The 24,164-nt window shown below is 36.8% G+C and overlaps 1 protein-coding gene across 4 annotated transcripts in view; it reads left to right on the top strand.

Moving 5' to 3' along the window:
* Positions 1-5,391: 5,391 nt before the first annotated feature.
* shank1 (SH3 and multiple ankyrin repeat domains 1) overlaps positions 5,392-24,164 on the top strand; it is a 167,119-nt gene continuing 148,346 nt past the window's right edge. For 2 of the 4 annotated variants that reach the window (XM_087244604.1, XM_087244601.1), the window contains exon 1: positions 5,392-5,741. The gene's annotated coding sequence lies outside the window, so the exon portion shown is untranslated. The remainder of the gene's footprint in view (positions 5,742-24,164) is intronic. The other 2 variants (XM_087244602.1, XM_087244603.1) reach the window with 2 other exon arrangements.

Below are 24,164 nucleotides of genomic sequence, written 5' to 3'. Positions count from 1 at the left end.
GTGGCACAGCACACATAATGTATCTTTATCTCTTTATTGTTCTGCCAGTCACTGCAGCTTATTTGGGTTTAGCTATCTTTTGTTCCCTTAGTTAATTTCTATCAATTCTCTTTACACTATTTCCGTTAGCATTATTATTAGGGATGCTCCGATCGATCGACCGAAGATCTGTATCGGCCGATAATCACATTCCATGACTCAATCGGTACTCCTTAAGCTACCAGATCTCATGAACTGATCGCGCATGTTCGTTTACCAGTTTACAAGCAGAAGAAGTCTCATGCGGGTAAAGCATCAGCAGTGCTACAACACATAAGAAATGTTTTCCAAATTGCATTGTTAATCATTTTTCTTACCATTTTAAATCAGTTTTGTCCATTTTGTTTTTGTAAAGCTGCTTCCGACCACCAACATCCTTAATTTATTATCTTAGGTAAGGTGAGATCTCATACTTATAGTAATTGTGCTTATGCAATGGCAAGGTCATATAAAGCTATAAAGATTGGTACTCTGTATCAGCCGATCACTATGACAAGGAATCGATACTCGGTATCTAGCTACAGCCCCAGCCGGCAACTTTCTGATGTTTTTTTTCTCTTTCTTTTTTTTTTTTTTTTATATTTCTTTCTAATATATTTTTAGCATTACGTTTTTAATAACTACTTCCACCTTTATTTGTTGCTCATATGGGGTTAGACCCCCTTTTCCTGTTTGAGCTGCATTAATAGCTCTATTAATTGTACCTTGAAGAGTTTTAACAACCATACTATTGATTTAGGTATATATTGACACAATAGTATTATGCAGTCACTCTAGATTTATGGGCTGCACATCCATGATGCAAATCTCCTGTTCCAGCACATCCCAAAGGTGCTCTAATAATGGACTGAGAGCTGGTGGAGGCCAATTATATTGAACTATTTGCAGATGATTTGAGCTTTGTGACAGGGCTTCCTGCTGCAAGCATCCATGGCAAGATGGGAACACTGGTCATAAAGGCATGTACATTGTCAGTAACATTACTGTGATGTATGAACAGAAAATTCTGCCAAAAAGTTCCATTACACCATTCCGGGTTTTTAATTGAACATCAGATTCTGACTCTGCCGTCTTAATGTTACATCACAAATCATCAGATCAGGCAAGTGCATTGTGTTGTTCGATGACCAATGTCCTCTTTTGTTGCTTATCTGCTTTAAGATTCGACATGCTGAATTTTAAGAGATGCTCCTGTGCAAACCTCAGTTGTAACAAGTGATTGTTTGAATTGAAGTTGCCTTTCTATCAACACAAACCACTCTGATACTTCTCATATAACCTCTGCCATCAAAAAGGTGTTTTCACCCACACAACTGGATAGATGTAATGGACTTTTTTTTCTGACTATTGTGTAAACCCTGGAGATGATTGAGCGTGAAATCTCCAGTAGATCAGCAGTTTCTTAAATGATCAGACCAGCCAGTATGACACCAACAATCACAGTGCTTTTTTCACATTTTTCACAAATTTTTCTGCTATTCTGATGCTTATGTTTGACAACTCTGATTATTTTGACCATGTTTGACCACAGGCCTAAATGCATCGAGTTCTGCCATGTGCTTGGTTCAAATATTCTATTAAACCAGAATAGGTGCATCTAATGAAGTTGACGGTGAGTGTGTTTGTTTAACCATTTGTTTTTTTTTATTGCCTATTCATTCCCTTCTTCCCTTGTGACCCATTTTCTTTTTTTTCCAACAGTGAGCAGAGGGTTAACTCTGAAGCCAAGTGGAACAGCTTTTTTCATAACGAGGACACAGGCAGTGGATGGAGAGTGAGGCGGTGAAAGGCTGAACCTTTGAGGCACTGCGGAAAAAACTGTAAGATCCAAAACCTCGCTCTATCACCATGACTTAGGTGGAAAAAATTCACAAACCACAGTTGTTTTAAAGCAGGTGGCAAAAGATCTCAACACACAAATCATGCTGTAGACTCTGATATGACGACTCAAGGTTTTGTTTCTTTTGATGCCATTTCCTTGCGCACTTGCAAATGGTATACGGTCGGATTAGTGTGACAAAAGAGATGTGGAGTAGCATCCTCCATTTTATTGTGCTTGTGTGAGGCAGGCAGTAGCTTGCTTGATTCATCTGTGCATTCTTCTCTTTTTGAATTATTCAGTAATCCTTTCCTACACCCAACCATCCTTCCTCCATCCCTCCCACCTTCCTGTGCATGTAATGTTACTTAACATTAAGAGTTTTGAATGGTAAAATCAACCCTTCCATCTGTGTAGATAGCTACTCCAGCCACATCTGATCATGCTATGAATAATTCTTATGTTGTATTCATAAATTAATCGGTTATATAAAAAAAATACTGTTCAATTAAGATGTCATATCAAAGGGATAGTTCACCCAAACGTTTTTTTTTTCTTTTTAAACATCAATGAAGATATTTAAAAAAAATATTAAAATGTTTTTATCGTTATTTTTTTTATAATTGAATTCGTGTACACCATTTTTTTAAAGCTGCATTTTTGTTTAGTTTTGTCTAGAGTAAATGTCAGATTAAAATTATTAATCAAAACAGTTTGGAGGGAAATTTAGTTTTTTGTATTTACTTAAATTTGTTTTGCGACATGCATAGATGGTATCAGGCACATCTATCAAATGTAAATCTGACTACATTTAATTAAATCTGAGAAAAGGTTCTGTGATGAAAGACATTGGAGACTGCTGGGAATCTTAAGAGTTTGAGTTAAAAAACAGTCAGTTAGTACAGAGATAATAGATGAAAAAGGAAATGTATGGGAGAGTTTTGGAAACACCTGGTGCTATAAAACAAAGTACATGGTAGGAGTGGTAAAAGCTTGATGGCAACATTGGATGGAAATCTTGAGGGACAAAGTAAAGAGTTTTTAGCTGGAAGTTAATAGCACAATTTAATTAACATTGAAGGACTTCAAAATAAAGAAATACCTTTCCTAAAAAAATTTGTCCAGTTAGCTGGAGTTTAGAGACAAAGTGGTAGAGCAACAGACAAGGCTTTGTATTGGAGATTGTTTTGGAAATATCAGGATAAAAATGCACATATGTTGTCTACTGCACCATTAGACTACAAGGTCTCAGCAGCATTAATATTGTTGAGAGACTGTTCTGGCTAAATGGCAATGACAACAAATTTTATAGTTTGTCTTACATGTTACAAGTTGCAATGCAATGAATGTCTTGCATGCTATAAATTCAATCTCATATGCACGTATTTCAAACATGTGACAGCACACATTCTATGCTCAATTAACTGAGCAGAAGATAGAGCTGGTTACATAAATGCGTTCCAGTTTACACTTGGTATTGATGAAAGTGTTAGGCACAAATCAGATTTAAAGAATAAAATTGAAAACCTTAATTTAATTTATTTTCTTTGGTGATTTTGTCTTGAAATACAATTGAAATCTGTGCTGTTTCAATGTCATAGTGACATGGAACATTACATACTACTTTTTGACGTGTTGGTGTTTAGTACACTTTTTTGAGACTGAATGTCCTTCTTTTCTTTCTTCTTTTCTTTCTTTTCTCAATCCTTCCTGACAGTAGGTGTACTGAATGACTCTTCTATCTGAGCGATTGCATGCTTTTAACAGAGCGATGCATTCATACCTGACAAGTCTTGTCACCTATCCAAGTTTTAGCAACAACAAATAATAACTTGACTTCTAGTTGATCATTTGGTATCAGAAGTAGCTTATAAAGGCAAAGGCCTCTGGATTACACTTATTTTACCAAAATAAAACATGAACATGTCTTGATTTTTAATTATTTAATTAGGTCAGAAAGGTCCGACATTGCTTAGACAAAAGTCTTGTCACTTACCAGAAATAATGTACAGTATAGAATATAAAGTCATGCTGCAGTGGAAAAAGAATTAATATTGTGTACGACTCCCAAAAGCTTGCAGGGCTGCATCCATACATCTCTGCAATGACTCAAATAACTTATTAAAGTAATCTGGAATGGCAAAGAAAGCGTTCGTGCAGGACTCCTAGAGTTCATCAGAATGCCTTCTTCTTCATCTTACCCCAGACATGCTCAATAATGCTCATATCTGGTGACCAGGCTGGCCAATCCTGGAACACCTTGACCTTCTTTGCTGTCAGGAACTTTGATGTTATTCCTGAAGTATGAGAAGGAGCGCTATCCTGCTGAAGAATTTGCCCTCTCCTGTGATTTGTAATGTAATGTGCAGCACAAATGTCTTGATACCTCAATCTGTCAATGTTACTATCCACTCTACAGCTCTTTCACACACCCCCATACTGAACTTTATTTTTTTTTCTCACCAAACTTGACTGAGAATCTTGGGTTCATGCGGTTTCCAATAGGTCTTCTGCAGTATTTGTGATGATTGGGATGCAATCTATGTAGACTTGAGTCTGTACAAATAAACATGTTCATATGTATTTTTTATAATAATAATTCAATTAGCTGTGCATTTTTTGGTGCATTTAATCACAGCATTTGTACCTATTAAGGATCCTTAAGTAAGCATATAAGATGTGCCTTATTGTAGAAAAACTGATTTTACTCATTTGTTTTACCTTGATTTTGTAAAAAAGCTTCCATGGAGAATAGTTTTTTTTCCCACCCAATGTTTTGGTTTTAATTAGAGCTCACTAAGCATTATCTGCATTTCTCACCAGGCATATTTTTCTATCTTGCCTTTCCAAAGTTATTAAGTGGTTCACTCCTCTTCAGATGAATTTACAGCTTGTGATTTCTGTCTTAACAGTTGTCTCTTTCAGCAGAGCTGAAGTTTCTTGTCCTGCCCATTTCAAAAGGCGCGTTTGCTCATAAAGTCGCTATTGCTGTTTTCCTCCACCAGCTTCACCCTATGCTGCAGTTTTCTTTCTTTTGTCTCCCACATAATGAATTTAGCCCGAGTTCACATTATTGCTTTGTGCAGAATGTGTAGCCTGATGTATTTTTCATTTCATCTCTTCTCTTCTTTCATGCCATCATCAGAAACCGCCATAGTCTGTCAAAGGCATCTTCTACTCAGCCAAGAGTCTAGAACTCCTCACAACATCAAAGAAAGCTGGAGAGAAGGGGAGCGGGTAGGAGGGGTCTTCTGCCTTGTATCTAGGTTCTGATGGAGAAGACGACGGAGGAGAGGGGGAGGGGCAAAAGTGATTGAGAGAGAGAGAGAGAGAGAGAGACAGAGAGAGAAAGGTAGGTATGGAGGGAGGGAAACAAGAGGATGAGAGAGGATTGCAGCCAACCAACCAGCTGAAAGAGAACGAGCGATCAGGGCTGTTTGAACGTGGCAGGGAGAAAAGGAGGGAGGAGGGAGAGAGCGTGAGAGAGAGAGAAAGAGAGAGAGGGTGAAATCGATTGTCAGAACCAAGGAAATAGAAGTGTTACTATTGCACGGCCACTGGAACGGTGTCTGCCAGCTGAGGATATGCATTGGCTCCCAGCGCTCACCGGCTCACGGGACACACTCTAAAATGTAATTTCCAAAGGCCTAATTGTTGCCGCGGTGATTTTATTTTCCTCCATTTCATTTTTCTTTCTTTTTTGGTTTATTTGTCCTCTCTCCTCTTCTCTTTTCGCCGTTATTGTGTGTGTTTTTTTTTTAATCGCCTGCTGCTGCTTTTTTTTTTTAGCCAGCTGCTGGATTTTCCCCTTCTTTTATAACTGCTATCATTCTCTCCATTTACAAAGGAGGGATCTACAAAAAAAGGCAACCACAGCAAGACAGTAAGTGGGGCTTATTTCTCTTGACGCCTGTGCCGGGGGGAATGCATGGAACAGGAGGCTGGTGAAACTGTGTGGAGGACGAGAGATGAATGGATCTGGGTTTTAAGAGTACATGCTGGCTGGTGATTTGCCATTCAAAGTTGAGCCATTCACATCTTTCACAATTAGCTATTGGGAAACTGAGGTAGCCCCTGCATGTGCTGTATCTGCTGTAAAGAGTGAATGATGCGAGTAGGTTGGTGTTGCTTATTAGATGTATATTGGTTGCAGCGTGTGTATCATACAGGGAATTCAGCTCATCCATTAAAGATGCTGAGGTTTCATTTAAAACAGGAGGTGCATGAAGCACAGCAAGAATAGATGCACACTGCATCTGCAGATAGTAAGTTTTTTTGATGTTTTACATGAGAGCTTGGCAAAGAAATAGATCCTTATGATAAAAATGGCAAGTGCACTATGCAAATTGGTTCTTTGTGCAGAGTATATTGTGCTCTTCTCCTCTGTTTTTTAAAGAGAAGCCTCATATGCAGTATCCTGTCACTCCCTGAAACACACCCACCCACATACATTGGCATGCAAGCAGACTTACTCACCCAGCAGTGCTAACGGACTGATCTGCAAGCGTGGCAGCTCTTGTATGACTGCTGCTCTTAAATGGCACATCGGTTTTCTTTCCTGTTCACTGCATTTTGTTCTTTCTCGCCAGCATATGCAATGCATGATGCAATTTGCTGTTAAAGCAGTAGTCACCCAAAAGGAAATTCCTGTCATTGATTATTCACTCACATCGTTGTTTCAAAATTTTTGTTACTTTTTAAAAATTTTGTGGGAAACAAAGGGAGGAATATTAAATATTATCCCTGTTGTCTTAAAGTGTATCACACATTTAGTCTGTTTCTGCACTGTATCAAGCCATAAAATAGCTTTTTGTGTCAGATCCAAAATTTAAGTGATTATTCACTGATAATCTTGTTCACAAATCGTTCTGCCAAGATTTTGTAAAGCTTATATTAACTGATTACTCAAAGTCAATTGTTGCACAAAATCCTAAAAATGTCGAGACCAAACGTCATATTCTCACGCCTTAAAAAGGGATCGGATTCCCAATTGAATTTACTCACCCTCTGGTCCTCAATGTGTTGGTGACTTTTGTTTAACGAGAAGATAAACTCTGTCCTATGATGGTTCATAAAATGCAAGTCAATTGCTACCAATACTTTGTGAGTCAAAAAACAACAACAACCCCCTCTTCCTCAAAACAAAGAAAAAATATATACAGGCAAAACAAAAATAACTTAGACTATACATTAAGGTCTTATGGAAAAGATCAGCCTGTTTCGTGTAATGCGAGTTCAGACTCCATGATTTTAGTCCAGATTTTGACTCGCTGACAGGTTTTGAGAAATCGGTGCTCGTTCACGTGAGTAGCAGTCACAGAGTGTGAACTGTCCAAGAAGCGATCTGACAGTTTCGCAGATGGGTCACTGACACCTGAGATATTTGGCATGCTAAATATATGGAGCTGTCAGCAATTCAAATCATGCTGTGTGAAATGTGTTCTGATTGAAAACAACATTGGCGATTACCTACAGCCAGTGAGAGAGCAGCATCCACTAGTATGGGTATCTGCAGGCCAGCAGGAGGTTGGGGGAGAAGTTAAAAACGCTGATTTTCAGTTTATTTGGACCCAAGAAAAGGATGAAAAACTAGTGTAAATTTGGCAGGAGCACCGTGTCTGTTTGACGTGTCATCTGAGCAATATCACAACTGGCTCGAAAATGAATAAAGTTTGAGAGAAATTGCTAATTCCATTCAAAAGCCAGGCGAGCAAAATAAGTACATAAGTCTACCCCACTAAGGGCTTCTTTTTCATTATGTAGTTAATAACAAAAGATATTCATCTTTTGTTATTATCATCCTCATGTTGTTTCATTGCCTCTTCTCGTGTGTCTTTGGTTGTAAGACGTAGTTTGGACAAAGTTGATGTTGATTCTTTTTATTGTAAAGTCATGCCCTGTGGCCGATCTATCTTACAGTGTAAACGAAGCACAGACGGAACGTTAGCCCAGATAGTCATGCAGTGTGAAAACATCTGTGACTCGATTACTTTGAAAATTTTGCAGACTAAACTCGGCATAAGTGACACACTCTCTCCTCTTCGTATGCACAAGACACTTTTTTACTCCATGATTTGTGCAATTCTGAGTGTGCTTCATGCTGGTGACTGGGCTTAACGGACCACTTGCACTAGCACATTTCTAAACATAATAGTTTTAATAACTCATTTCTGACAACTGGTTTATTTTATCTTTGCCATGATGACAGTAAATAATATTTGACTAGATATTTTTCAAGACATTACAGCTTAAAGTGACATTAAAATGCTAATAACATTAACCTTAAAATATTTTTAAAAAAATTTAAAACTGCTTTTATTCTAGCCAAAATAAAATTCTCCAAAAGAAATAATATCATTAAACATACTGTGAAAATTTCCTTGCACCGTAAAACATCATTTGGGAAATATTTAAAAAAGAAAAGAAAAAAAAGCAAAGGGGGTTTAATAATTCTGATTGCAACTCTAAATCCATTATGACAAATATGCAGATGCAAATGTGCATAGGCTGACACTTGCAAAATTGTAGAAGGATTGGAGCATGCAGAAGAATCACAAGTACCATTCTGATGAGCAAAACAACACACATTTTTTTTTATCCATTTCAGTTTGTTTGTATGTTTGTTTTTCTGCTTTCATAGAGCCGGTATTTGTTTACTTGCATTTTTTTAATTACTAAGGCCAGGGTTTCAGCCCAAAATAATCTTTAATCATTTACTGAACAAGTTGCCTACATATAAGATGGCCTAATGATGGCTATAACAGCCCATTTCTTTTCAATTCCCATATTCTGAAGCATGATGTTTACAATTTCATATGCAGACTATTGCTCTTGAATCAGGTGGACCACTTTCATAATGCGTCTGTGATCTTTTTGACTTTTAAAAGCTTTATAATCCATTAAATAGAAATTTACATGAGATGATTTAAAAAATCCGTCTTGCATCAAAGAACATGCAAGTGCAATTACTTTAAAAACAGTGTGAGGATTGGAAAATGACGGCAGTTTCCATTTTATGTTAACTTTGCTTTCTACTATGTTTATTTGCTACATGCTATTTACCAGTTTAATATGTAGTACAAATCTTATAAGTAGATTACGTACTTTTCAAGCAATTCCAGTAATCACACCTTTTGCTACAGGTTGTTCTCCGCCCCCACACACACACATACACACTGTTGCTCAGACAACCCACTGAATGCCCCTTAAGCAGACAGAAAACTCCTCTTCTCTTGGCTTGTAAGTGTCACAAGTGAATGGTGCCACTGGAAAAGTCTCTTTTACTTAGATCTTAAGAAATCTTGAGGCACCAGCAGTGTGTGTGCATGTGCTGTTACACAGGACTGTGTGTTGATTTAGTTAGGGACTGTCCTCTGCCATTATCTGCTGAATCTATTATTAGAAGGCTTTATTTCTTGTGTATATCCTCCTCTAAACCCAGAAGAAGAAAATTGTTGCAGGTCGTTGCTGTGGTCACCCGTAATTACATGATATATGTATTTCTAGCTGGTTATTGAGAGAGAGAGAAACGTGGGGGAGGGAAAAATAAGTAATGAATCCAAAGACAAAAGAAGCTTTGTGTTTAATTATTTCCTCCAGCTGGTAAAAATGTGGTGCATGACAGTATAAAGGGCATTTTTGGAAAAAAGTTAATTTAGATTGGATTATTTTATTGTCTTGCTTTACAGTAAAATAATAAAAACAACAGTACATTTATAGAGAAAGCTTACGGCTTTATTTTAACGATCTAGGTGCAAACTCTAAAACGCATGACGCAAAAGCATTAAGGGTGTGTCTGAATCCACTTGCAATTGCAATTCTTAGGATGGCGCATTGTCTAACAGGGTTGTGCTTATTCTCTTAATGAGTTATGGGTGTGTTTTGAGCATAATGTGCATTACATCATTCAAAGTCTAATCTCCCATTCCCTTTTAGAGTCAGTCGGGTCATGCCATGATGCATTTGCTATTTACATGGTGAACTTTGTAAGTGGGAAAAACTCAATGCTTTACTAGTGAGAAAAATGCTAAAAAGACCATCTGCAGTGAGAGGATAAAGAACACACCTGCTCCATTTGGCCTCTTCTTTCTCTTTACTTTATTTTTACTCTTTACTTTACTCCCTTACTTTTTTGCATAAGGTAACAGTGTTGTATGCACTCCAATGAAGACATCCATTAGTCTACATATTTAATTTGGTTTGTTAAGCACAAAGATTTATTTTAAGAATATTTCTAAATTCAGTACTAATTTCAAGCAAAGTTAAAAATGTACAAAAATAACGAAGTGTGGTCAAAACAGAACAGTTATATCCAAACACACGTCCTATTCGTATGCCCTATATGGTCAAAAACCCAACAGGTAGACCAAAACTAAACTATTTTTTATTAAAACAAATATAAACATGCATATAATAAATAATACTGCTAATAATAATAATAAAATTATACAAAAGCAATCTGTCATGAATAAACTGAAAAAAGTTGGAGGCAGTGGTTTTTATATCTATGCAGTAAATAATAATTTTTGTAAAATTTAAAATCTTTAATTTTTTTTAAATGTAAAGAAATTTGTGTATTGCTTTACATCTTGTGTGTATAAATCAATGTGTAAGCATTTGGACGCATAGGCGCACAACTAACGCACTCTGCTGGACTTTAGACCAGCTTTCAGTTGGTCAACAGCATGGTCTATTTCAGTTCCTCAAAATAGCAACTCTCCAACAATGTGCCTTAACACACCTCCTTTCTAAACCAGCACAATCATGAGTCCACAAAGTTGCGCAAATGGATTTGCTATTTAAACAACGTGGTGCAAAACATGAAAATTAGGGTTGCACTGGTCTCAAAATATCAACAAAACCCATCTTGCGCCTTTTTGCGCAGGTGTCTGATATTAGGGTCCTTGGTTGTTTTTATGCATAGCAATCACTGAATTTGGTCAGATATATGCTTAATTATCCATATGCCAAATTGCCAATAATAAGAATACTGAACTTTTTTTTTTTGTATCCTGGTAAAGACTAGAAAGGAGATTATTATGTTAACTTTTAAAAGAGACAAAAGCTTTTAAATTTGTTTTCCTGGCACAGATATTGGGGCAGAATGGTGTTGCCAACATTGCTTGTTAAAAAAAATGTCCTCAGTCACACGCTGTCACAACTGTCACATGCTCTTTTCCACACTCTCTCTCCATCTTCCCTTTAAATTCAAACGAATATACACACACAGATTCTCTGGTGTATGTGTGTGTGTGTGTGTATGTTCGCAATGGGGGAGGGGGGGGTGAGATAGGATGACAGAGTGGATAATCAGACAAAGACACACAAAGAGAGTTAAAATTAGCCACATTGAACGGGCCATTGATAAATTGGGAAACTAGAACAGCACTGGCACCCTTCTGCTCAGTGCTCTGGAAAACCCAGCCTCTCCCCTTATCCGCATTGACCTCTCCATCTCATACATACACATGAACGTGTCCAGAGTAGTGAACTGCATAGTTACATATTTATGAGATTGAAAAAATATAGGTTTTTGTACAAACTCATTTTACTTGAATTTGCTTGATTAGTAAAGACTAAATATGTAATATTTTTAAATATTATTACATTTTAAAATAAATAACAGCTTTCTCTTAATCTGTTCTATTAATATCTATTTAAGTTCATTTGAAAACATATTGATTTTCGGGCAACTCGATGGCTCATTGGTTAGCACTGTTGCCTCACTGGTTTAAGTTCTGGCTGGGTCAGTTGGCATTTTTGTGAGGAGTATGGTTAAGTTCGTTAAGAAAAATGTTTTCATAATTTTCATGACGAACGAATTTCTATCGACAAAAACTAGACGGAGACTAAATAAAAATGAAGTTATGATGACAACTATAATAAAAATATGCTGACATTTTCCTCTGGGTGCTCCAGTTTCCCCCACAATTGATTAAACTAAATTGTAGTGTATGTGTGTGAATGAGTGTGTATGGGTGTTTCCCAGCACTGGGCTGCAGCTGAAAGGGCATCCCCTGTGTAAAACATGTGTTAGATAAGTTGGCGGTGCATTCCCCTGTGGCAACCCCTGATGAATAAAGGGACTAAGCCAAAGAAAAGTTAATGAATATACATTTCAACATGCTTAAGTGTGACTATAAAGTCTGTGTTCTTGTTCCTCGTTCCCCATTAGTTTATTTCATGAAATGATGCATCCAAAATGAACAAATGATTTTAGATTTAAATATTTTAGTGTTGTTTTAAAGGAGTAGTTCCACCAAAAAAAAAAAAAATGTAACTTTTTATAATTTAATTAAATTTTAAATTAATTTATAATTAATTAATTTATTGCTTACACTCATATTATTCCAATTCCCTGCGACCTTCGTTTATCTTCAAAACACAAAATAAAACGAATTAGATGAAATTTGAGAGCTCCCTCAATTTCTAGCAGTGGTAATGAGACTTTCAAAGGGCAAACAAAGTCGTTTTTAAAATATTTTTTTATTAAAGTTTTTGCAGAAACCAGACAGAAACACAAGGAATAGACAGACAAACCCATCATGAAACAATAATCTGTGCAAAATGTAAAATAAAGCATGAAACAGAAAAAATGTGAAATACAAGCAATGGATGTAAAGAGACAGAGAGAAAAAACTTGCAAAAAATGTACAGAAATAAACCATACTACTAGTCTTTATGGTGTTTTAGAGAGTTCCCAGTACAGGTATATCTTATTATTTCTAAATATAAAGTCCAAGAAGCCAGTCAGAAAAAAAGAGGCCTAATATTTTTCTTCCAGAAACAATGGATAACTTTTGTAGCTATGATCATGCCATACTGGACAGATAAACGTACATTTTGGTTGAAAAGTCATTTTTACAGGGTGTTTTTGGTGCACAAATGTGTTCTAGTAGCTTCATATGATTACAGTTGAACCCCTGGAGAAGCATTAAATGTTTTGACAATGTTATTGGTTCCTTTTCTGGACTTAAGATGTCTTGTGACCCTTTTTGTCTATGAAGGATGGAGGACCTCTCAGATTTGATCTAAAATATTGTCATTAGTGTTCCAAAGGCGAACAAAGGTCTCAAGAGATTGTAAAGACATGGGGATGAGTAAACAATAAATAAATATTTTTTAGTTTAACTAATCCTTTAAGACGTCCAACCCATATTCTTTGTCACATTTGGTCATGTAATACACTTGATTCATTGTTCAGAGTTCACCAAACTTGAATGCAATGAAATGAGCTTGTTTTGCATTTCAATGAATTTGTAATCAATGTAATAAAGATAAATCATCAGATTTTAATGTGGTCTCATACATTCTACAACCATGTCAAGCAGTCAAGTAAACATGTTCAGTTTGTTACATGAGCAACTAATGAAACACATCAAATTTGCCAGTGTAATATGAATAAGCCTTTCTATAATCAAAGTAATGTGTAACCGTAACAGCTTTCGGTCACTCTTAATCAATGTTCACACATTTTGCTATTGAAAATCTTATCAACCATCTTGACCCATCCCTAGTGCATAGTGAAGTTTTGCAGCTCTTCTGTAATTGTATGTATCGCGTAGCCTCTTTTATGTCTTTGCTTGGGGAACCGTGCTGGTAGAGAGAACCATGGCTCTCTGTAGTTCAAACACTTCTCCCTCATTATGCTTTGTGGAAAGATCTCCTGCAATGCATCCTCACACTTGTAAGAGTAGATGACAGTTAGTACTCAAGCCATTTGAGCAGGCTTAGACGAATGATTGCATTCTCACATAAAATCTACAACCCAAGTGTGTGGACAATTGACAGTTCTCCGCAGTCTGATCTGCTTCTCACACTGTCTTCTAAATGAGCACAGCAATGGTGCAATCGTTTAACAGGCATGTCCATACGGAGCGATTTCTAATGACACATTTACCTGTCTAGGCTGATGAATCCAGGCAGTGGCTGCTACCTGGACAGCATAGATCAATACCAATGGATCTGTTTAAATTAGGCCAGCGTGGAGGCTTGATATGGTGTTCACTGTTTCATTCCTGTTCATTTTACTAAACTGCTGTCAAGTTGTATTTGTTCTCTGTTCCATCTTGCCCTTTCAGCTTTTCCTGACCACTTCTCCCATTTTTTCTTTTCACCGTCGCCTATACAATCGTGAGTTTTCTTGACCTCTGTGTGTTTGCCCAGTAGTGGAAGGTTTTCTAATATTTGCTGTAAAGACTCTTGGGGAGGGTAGTTCAAGTGTTCGGATTTAGCCCAGTCGCTTTACGCACTTCCGTTTACGTTTTTCCGCCCTCTCTTATTCTGCTCGCGGTAAAGGACTGATCTGGGACAGACGGTCTCCCTTGCGCTCTGGCCTACTTCAGCTCTGTCCTTCCTCGCTCACCTCCCTAAACTCTCTCTCGTTATTTCCTCTTTCCATCTGTTTTTCCCTTCTTTGCCATGAGAGTTTCTCTCTTTGGCGAAAGTGTTAGGGGATGTTAACGCATGACATTTTATTACTCTTACATTACTTATTACTACACTGTAAAACCCAAAAAGTTGAGGTAACTCAAACCATTTGAGGAAACCGATTGCAGCAAACTATTTAAGTTCAAAAACTAATCCTAACGAGTACTGTAAACTTAATCCATTTGAGTAAATGAAGCAATTTGACCACAGTAAAACCCAATAAATGAAGAGAAGTCAAATTGAGTACTGTAAAACCCAATAAGTTAAGGCAACTCAAACTGTTTGAGGAAACCAAGTTCTACAAACCATTTGAGTTTAAAAACTAATCTATATGAGTACTGTGAACTTACTCCATTTAAGTTGAAGTAATGAGGTATTAAATTAACTCATTACCTTCAATGCTGAGTTCGATTTTAAAAAAAAAAAACGAGTGGAGTTAACTTTCAGTCAATTTTGAGTTAACTACAAACATTTCATTTGATAAAGTTGACTGTTGGGTTTTGCAGGGGCCAGACAGAATCTGCAGACATTTTTTGCTATTTCTGCACAGAATAATGTATAAAGTCTGCAGATTTTATGCAGATTGATTTCGTGTGTCTTAATATGTTAAATTAAAAAAGTACACAGTTTTAACTTTTATTTAATGTTAACATTGCAAATCCTATTAGATCCATTTATTTGGTAAACAAAGCAAGTCTCTTATGTAATATATCTACCATATATCTACTAAAAGACAGGAATTATTACTTTACAAACTGTATTGTAAGTAAGTCATATAAACATTTCAGTAATATTATTGACTAATGTTAAAATAATTTAGAAACTGAGTAAATATAAATTTACACACAACTAAATGAATAGACTCCATGGGCTGAAAATCTGCAGATTTCTGTGTGCACAGATTCCGTGTGGGCCTATTCATTACATTGATTACATTGATATTTTTGTTGTAAATAAATCTGGTTTTCAAAAATGTAACTTCTGCAAAACTATAGGCAGAGAACAATGCACAAGACATCAGCGAGATGTCGAATCAAGGCCAAAACGTGTAGCTTGAGTTGTGTATTGGGATTGGGATTGTTTTTGTTTTTTCTTTTATACATTTATAATAATAAATACTACATTAGTTAATATAAAGCAAAGATTTCTAGGTCTTTTTTACATATTATTAATTACCAATGGCAACTTTAATGTAACATTGTTTGGTTCCCCCTGTTTATTTTTTCCCTAATTTCTGTTTGACGGAGATATTTTATTTATCACATTTCTTATCATTTTAACCCTGGCATCAGGTTTAACTCTGGCATTCTGGCTGAATTTGCCTACTGGCCTCTGGCCAGCATGGCCTCCTAACCATCCCCATATCATAATTGGCTTTATCAATCTGTCTCCTCTCAACCAATCAGCTGGTGTGTGGTCTGGCGCAATATGGCGCATCATCGAGGTGGATGCTGCTCACTGGTAGTCGATTCCCCCAATGTGCTTTGAGTGTCCAGAAACGCACTGTATAAATAGAAGAAATTAATAATTGTCATGACACCGACAAGGTTTCTGGCAACCTTTACCTTTGGGCTCAAGGACATAGTAGATATTCACAGCCACTCTTAGGCATCACCTACAGTGTAGAGCAGGGGTGTCCAAAGTCGGTCCTGGAGGGCCGGTGTCCTGCTGACTTAAGTTCCGACTTGCTTCAACACACCTGCCTGGAAGTTTCTAACATACCTAGTAAGAGCTTGATTAGCTGGTTCAGGTGTGTTTGATAGGGTTGGAGCTAAACTTTTCAGAACACAGGCCCTCCAGGACTGAGTGTAGAGTCTTTTGTTTTGTCTTTTATAAATGCAACCATAGGCATTTAAATTGATACCTTATGCATGTTTAGGGTGAGAGAACTTTTGGATGTGTTCACACTAGGCAGATTTGTTTAAGTAACAAACTCAGTTGCCTAGTGTGAACAAGTGTGATATTCTTAAAACCTTGGGGCTCACCAAATAAAGTCAGACCCATGAAAGTGTAATTCTGGTGCAGATTGACTTAAATGAACACTACTTTTTTTTTTTTAATAGGCTCAACTCCCCTACAGTTAAATCTTTGAGTTTTACTATTTTTGAATTCATTTAACCAATCTCCAGGCTGGCAAGGACACTTTAAAAAAAAAAAATCTGATTAGACCATTTGCATATCGCTCAAAATCTCCAAAGAGTTTTGATAATTTTCCTATTTAAAGCTTGACTATTTTGTAGTTACATCATGTACTAAGGCAGACGGAAGAAGAAAGGTTGTAATTTTCTTGACTAATATGGCTAGGAACTATACACTTATTTTGGTGTAATAATCAAGGATCTGCCATACCATGACTGCAGCAGGGCTGAGCAGGTTACACTGCATATTATCACGTATATAATATTAATATAATGTTAATGCCTGCTGCATCCATGGTACGACTGCAAAGTTCCTTGATTATTACTCCAGAATGAGAGTATAGATCCTATAGACATATCGAATTAGAGAATAGCAACTTTTCATTTTCTGTTGTCTTCTGTTGTACGTGATTTAAAAACATATGAGTAGGGCCAGATGAAATCTGCAGATGTTTTTTGCTATTTCTGCAGAGAATTTTGGTAAAAATCTGCGGATTTTTGCGGAATGATTTTGGGAGTATCATAACTAAAACCTTAATATATGAAATAAAAAGTAATCCTTTTAAAACTTTTATTTAATGTTTAAAATACAAATTGAATTAGATTTACTTTATTTGGTAAACAAAGCAAGTGTCTTATATAATATCTTTACTAAAAGACAGAAAATGTGACTGTACATACTGCATTGTACATAAATCTGATGAACATTTTTATATTAGTCAATAATATTACTTTAATTAATAAAAAAAAACTGAATAAATACAAATTTACACACATTTACTCAAGTAAATAAACAGAATTAATGATGGCTAAAAATCTGCGGAATTCTGCGCATGCAGATTCCTTGTGGGCCTACATTTGAGTCAAGCTTTAAATAGGAAAATGATTATTTGTGTAAGATGCTAATTATATAATCTGATTAAATGATCTATGCTTAACTAAGGGTGTACTCACACTAGGCATGGTTGTCTTGAATTGTGCTCAGGTGCGATGATCCCTCTTCCCCACTCACACTTGGCCCGCACTCACATTGCATTTTTTGCCTTCTGAACCTGAGCACGCTTGGGGATATATCGATAATCCGACTGTTTAGTTTAACAGAAAAGAATCGCTTTCATTCCTGCAGCTGTCGTGCAGCAGTGGGTTTGTATCAATAATAAACTATGGCAGCTCACATTCATTGAAAAGTAAGAATGATTGATAAATCCATAAGAAATAGTCCCTTAAAAGTGACGTTATGTCTTTAGTTTCGTGCTTAGGCTTGCTTTGCACTCACACTACAAGTGTACTGCGCCAAAGCCCAACCAAACCGCACTCTGGCGCACATCTCCCAACTAGGCCAGGTCTGGCAAATTTAACGATCCCTGGGCCTAATTTAGAGCACTCAAACTTGTCAAACAAACTGGGAAATGGGGGTCAAATGTGCATGGGCAGGGTTTCAATTTCTTAGTGTGAATACGTCCTAAGAGTAAAGTACAAAAATGTTAAATCTCAATTGTTTTTCTTTAAATATTAATCCAACATAATTCAAAGATGTCTCAACAGACTAAATGCAGGACATGATGCCATAAGATGAGACCATGAAAAGGACAGAATGCTCAACCATACCTCATATTTTTGTTGCCATAGTTGCATATAACAGTTCTGAACAGGTGTTGGATAGGCTGCCTATTTGCATTAAATCTTTTTGTGCGAGTCCCTTGTGCTGTTTTGACTCTTTTACACATTATATAAGCTTGCTCCAAGTTTGCAGTTGATAAAAATAAAGTGCAAATGCACATACAAGAATATTTAGCCTAGCACAAAGGATTCTTTTGGATGTTCCGTCAAGAAAAGCATATGTACGCTTTAGTTTCTTTAGGTTTGGTTTATGATAATGACGAGGAATGCTGTATGTAAATTGTTTGTTGAATTTTACATAACTGGCAAGAAATACAGTCCTATTCTATTTCGAAGTCTTCAGACATGATTGCAGACATTACAGTAGTACTCTTCCGCTTGTAAACAGCTCTGTGCTTTCAGTAATGGCTGCATCTTCAGAATGTCAGATCTTTCATCAACATGACACACAAATAAAAGCATCCCCATCGCTTTAATCACTGGAACAACATGGACTACTTAAATTCTGTTTTCCCGTGTTTACTTGGTTTTCCTCCGGGTTTTCCGGTTTCCCCCACAGTCTAAAGACATGCGTTATAGGTGAATTAGGTAGGCTAAATTGTCTGTAGTGTATGTGTATAAATGATTGTGTATGGATGTTTCCCAGTGATGGGTTGCAGCTGGAAGGGCATCCGCTGTGTAAAACATGCTGGATAAGTTGGCTGTTTATTTCGCTGTGGCGAGCCCAGATTAATAAAGGGACTACGCCAAAAAGAAAATAAATGAAGGAATAATAAATATAATATATTTAACCAGCTTTAATGAGGGAAACATGTTTTAACGAAATCTCGCTATCACAAGAAAATTAAATTTTTAACACAATTGAGTGGAAAAAAAAGCATATGGTAGCTAGAACAGTAGCCTGTGTGTGGCAGCATTGCGTCGCTGTGAATGAGTCGGCCTATCTGGTTTAGAAATATAAAAAACAAGTTTTTATTAATATTTGTTTTTTGGTGATTTTATATTTTGTTATTCCAAATCAAATGAGAATTAACTCATTGTTAAATTTTGCTTTTCTGTTTTCACCATGAAAAAGAAAATCACCTTGCATTTCAATTTTCTTTCTTAAATTTTAAAACTAAAATCAAAAATCGGCTCGTTTTTCAATATTTGTTTCTAAAATGAAAATCTAATGACCAAAATATACAAATAACATTCTTGAACAAAATAGGTAATCTAAGACAGAATTTTCACTTTTGGGTGAATTATATTTTTAAGATGGCTAATGTTTTCATTAGCATGTATTAATGACAAAAAATTAAATGTCATCAGAAAACCACTATTTAATTCAAATGTGGTACCTCTGCTATTATAGTGTAAATTTACCATCTCAGTATATTACACGCATTGCTACACTTGTCTTTTTTTTATGTTTGAACTTTCTGGCTCAACTATCTCCATCTTTTTCATTGACTAGAGATATTTGCTCATAAATCTAATGACAGTGCTGCCCCTTCACATACATCAGGACTTTTCTGGTTTAACCTGGTCTTTTTCTAGTTTTATGCTATTCTGGTTGTGTTGTTTTTGATTGCCTCAGTAACAAATGGGGAAGAGTGTCATGTATGGTCATATCTGGCTTTAGCTAAGTTCATTTTGCACTGCCAGAGCTGTTCCCGCTTGTGACCGATGAAGGACCCAAACACAAGTCCTGCTGCTGAGATTGGTCTAGCGCTTTGGGTTCTCAAGTACAGCCAGCGTGTGATGGTGTCTGCATCAGTGTGAGCACAGGGCACTGGGGTGTTTCTCACAGCAGCGGTTGAGCGTGTGTATGCACATAAGTAGAGCACAATCCTTTTGTTGAATCCCAGAGGACAGCATCACTCCTTGTTCCCCTCTCTCTCTTTCCCGTTCTCTCCCTCCCTCTTTATCAGCTCCATTGTTTTGCTGCAGAATACAAGAGAAACACATTTGCAGTAATGCAGTTGCATGCTGCTGTCCTCCTTTTTTCCTCGCGTGCTGCATAAGGAACAGCTCATTCATGCCAATTGATCTGCGCGATTGGCCGGAGTCTCCTGTACTTGTGTGGACTGGATCCCAGTGTATTAGTGCTAATTGCACCATTGAGAGGGAAAAAGGGATGCAGCAAAAGAGGGGGAGTGGGGCATGAATTTTTCCCAGCAGTCACCAGTGCATCATCAAAGTACAGCTATTTTTAGATTCAGAAGCAGTGGTGGTGAGCCCATCAGCCCAGAACAGCAGTTTTTTTCCTCTTTTTTTTTTTTTTTTTTACTGCTGTTGAAGTGCATTACGTCCCATATTGACTTTTCTATGTATGCTTTTGCTGCTGCTGCACATTTATCAAGGGTCAATGTTCAGGTTCAGGAAAATGACTTGTAGGAGTATACTCTAAGTAATAATAAGTTATATTTAGGGCTTTTCAACGCGTTTGCTGGGGTGTTCTTTGAAATTTTGCTGAATTTATATTACTGTTTTTGTCTACTGTTTTGAAGGGATAAATTAGCTGATAATACTCTTGTGCTATTGAAATGTAGTGGTCTTTGTTTCCTATTCATTCATACGTTTTCTTTTTGGCTTAGTCTCTTTATTAATCTGGGGTCACCACAGTGGAATGAACCGCCAACTTATCCAGCATATGTTTTATGCAGCGGATGCCCTTCCAGCTGCAACCTATCACTGGGAAATATCCATACACACTCATTCACACACATACACTACAGACAATTTTAGTTTACTTAATTCACCTGTACCGCATGTTTTTGGACTGGGGGAAACCAGAGCACCCAAAGGAAAACCCACACGAACACGGGGAGAACATGCAAACTCCTCACAAAAATGCCAGCTGACCCAGCCAAGGCTTGAACCAGCGACCTTCTTCCAGTGAGGCGATCGCGCTTCCCACTGCACCACCGTGCTGCCCTCTTTTTTTTTTTAGGTAAAATGTTAAGGATGATATTTAGGTGAAACTGCTTTATTCTAAAAAAATAAATAAGTAAAAGCAGTAATTCTAAGCAGTAGTTCTTACTCCCAGAAGAGTTTTATTGATAGATTTAAAGGGCACCTTTTTTTTTTACCCCTTTTTCAAGATTCAATAAAAGTCTTTTGTATCTCTAGAATGTGTCTGTTAAGTTTCAGCTCAAAACACCCGTCAGATTAATTATTATGGCTTTTAGAATGTTTGGATTTCTGCTTTAAACACTATGTAGCTGATTTTGTGCCCTGTGCCCTTCATGCTAGTTCTCCCCACCGTTTACACGTGCCTGTCAGAGTGTACCTTAATCCCTGCTTCGGCTGCGTCAGATAACAGACAGACATGAAGGAAGCAGATGCTACAGTCAGAACTTTACCAATGATTATTTGATGTATTTGTTGTGGAGTTAATTCAAGCCTTTCTGCAACGGTAAGTCACACAATGTCGTTACGCACACACACGGACACATGCACAGCATGCATTTAACTTTTACTGTTTTTACACGGCAAATGTGACAGGATACATGTTAATATACACTGCTGTATTAATATCTGTTATGTTAATGCACAAAATAAACCTGATTTAAAGTCCACAAACTGGGATTGAATCGTCGTCTTTTATAATTTTACTGACATGCAGCTGTGGTGATAAATTAAAGACGATAAAATCGCTGTAATTCATTACAAACATGCACTGATTTAAAAACGTTTTAAACTTGTAAAACTCATTCTTGATCACATTTAGCGATGATTGATGATCACAGAGAGCTGAACAGATATTTTAATCTCAGTTGCTTTGCGCAGTCCTGTCTTGTTGATAAGATTATACGAGTTACTATGGAGACAAGTTAATACATGGCTGTCAATCAATTCGATGGGTGGGGAAACCGCACTCCTACACCACATTGCAGTGGGCATCAAAATGGGAGGGATTTCTTTTTTTTAATTTCCTGACGTTAAAATAGGATCCCTATTTTAACGTCAGGAAATTAAAAAAAAGAGATGTATTGTATTTATATCATCCCAATATGACTGTGGACACACTATACTTACACAGTTCTGTCCAAACAGCTTACAAAAGATAACTTTCATCATAGGTGCCCTTTATAGAACCATTTCCCACTGTTAAATAAAGTCTAATTTTAGAATAGTGATGTAAAGACTTGCAACTGCAAAACCTCCTTGGACAGATTGATTACTAATATATGTATTTCAGCCATAACAACTCTGAGTAATAATTTCATACAGCATTTATTGGCATAGATATGAAATATACATCAGCTTTATTTTTGGCGGAATCGACGCTGTTGCTGTAGTACAATAATATGTATTTTAGATAATAAAAAGTAGCTGCTTTAAAAAAATTCCAACTCATTTGGGTAAAACATGGACAAACTAGGTGGTTTGGTTAATTTAAAAATGACAATTTTAACCTCATGGTTGTGTATGTGCATATTTTAAACAAACAGCATTAAAATCACCCAAAATGTAAAAATGTGAAAAAATAAAGTACATCATGTAAAACTGGAAGTCTTGCAAATTCCTTAAAAAAATGAGCCTTGAAGAAACCTTGAAGAACATTCAGTTCTTAAACTTCTGGGAAAAAAACTTACAAAGCCTCTAAATTTTGACTTCCTAAGTATAATTGTGGACAATAGGAGGCCTTGGAGTCAAAGAGATTGAGAACAACTGCTGTCTAGGCACACAATCACTGACTGATTTCATAATGCAATCTCCTGTACCTGTCAGCATCCTCCAAATAGTACAAATATTTCACCTCACACTCTCCTTAGTGTGCACATTTTAATCAGTCTAATCAGCGAACTATGTCAGGAAAATGGACAGCCACGTCTAACTTGTATTTTTTTTGTTACCTAATCAAAACCATAATGTTGAATGGGCTGTATTAGTGTTTGTGCGGCTAAGTGCATATCTTTATTCTGAGGGATTATGCTACTGAGACGTGTTTAATGAAGACAGCACACAATCCATTACTCATGAACACTCCTGCTTAAAACCGCATTGTTTGCAGAATCATATATTTGCACACAAAACCCATATTAATCCACCAATGCTTGCTCTTTTTAGCGCTGATGAGAAAATCAGTTTAGCAAAAATGTCTACGGCTCACTCCTGCCGAGTCTGAATGCCATTAAGCCAAATAGCGGCATCCGGTTTGTTTATTAAGGGCTTGTTTCAGAGTTGCACTGAACAGATTAACTCTGTGTGCGATCCACTGCATTAGTTGATGAATAGCTCGTTGGAGGCCGGTGATATTTCATGTCCGCTATCCTTCAGTCTCTGCTCATCCACTGCAGGTCTAATGGCCGCATACTTCACGGTAGACGTCTATTGCAGCAGCTATGCCCGAGTTGCAAATGGACCTCTCCGTATGCTGACGGCTTTGGCCTAGTTTATCAGTGTCATCCACGCACAGGCCATCAATCAACCTTCAGCTTAGCTGCGGTGACGGTGTCAGCTCGAGCTCTAGATCACTAAACTTTCAGACTTGTCAGTCATGTTCTTTTCTGGGGAAATTGCCATGGGAGTTGACATGGAAAGTTCTTCAAAGCCCTCTGGTATTTGGTGCAATTAGTTATGATTAGGAATTTGTATTTCTTATTTTATATCCCTCTTCCTGTTTCTGTGGATTACCAATAGCAGAAGTCTATGTAATTTATGATAATGCTTCATTGTCATTGACTTAATTTTCTGGCAAACCATGTTTTCTCTTATGCAATGGCTGGTGCTATAACACATCTTCTAAAATAGCATTGAAAAAATCTTAATACAATAAAAAAACAGAAGCAGCTGAAGTCAGAATTATTAAACCCCTTTAAATTTATTTTCTTTTTTAAATATTTCCTAAAGGATGTTTAGCAGGGCAAGGAAGTTTTTACAGTATGTCTGATAATATTTTTTTCTTCTGGAGAAAGTCTTATTTGTTTTATTTCGTCTAGAATAAAAGCATTTCATCAAATCATTTTAAGGTCAAAGTTATTAGCTCCTTTAAGCTATATTTTGTTCGATAGTCTACAGAACAAACCATAATTATAGAATAACTTGACTAATTACCCTAACCTGCCTAGTAAATCTAATTAACCTTGTTAATCCATTAAATACCACTTTAAGTTGTATAGAAGTATCTT

This window comes from Danio rerio, chromosome 3 (genome assembly GCF_052040795.2).
Source record: "Danio rerio strain M-AB ecotype USA chromosome 3, GRCz13ab, whole genome shotgun sequence".
Classification (NCBI taxonomy): Eukaryota; Metazoa; Chordata; class Actinopteri; order Cypriniformes; family Danionidae; genus Danio; species Danio rerio.
This window is presented reverse-complemented; position numbering and strand designations above follow the sequence as displayed.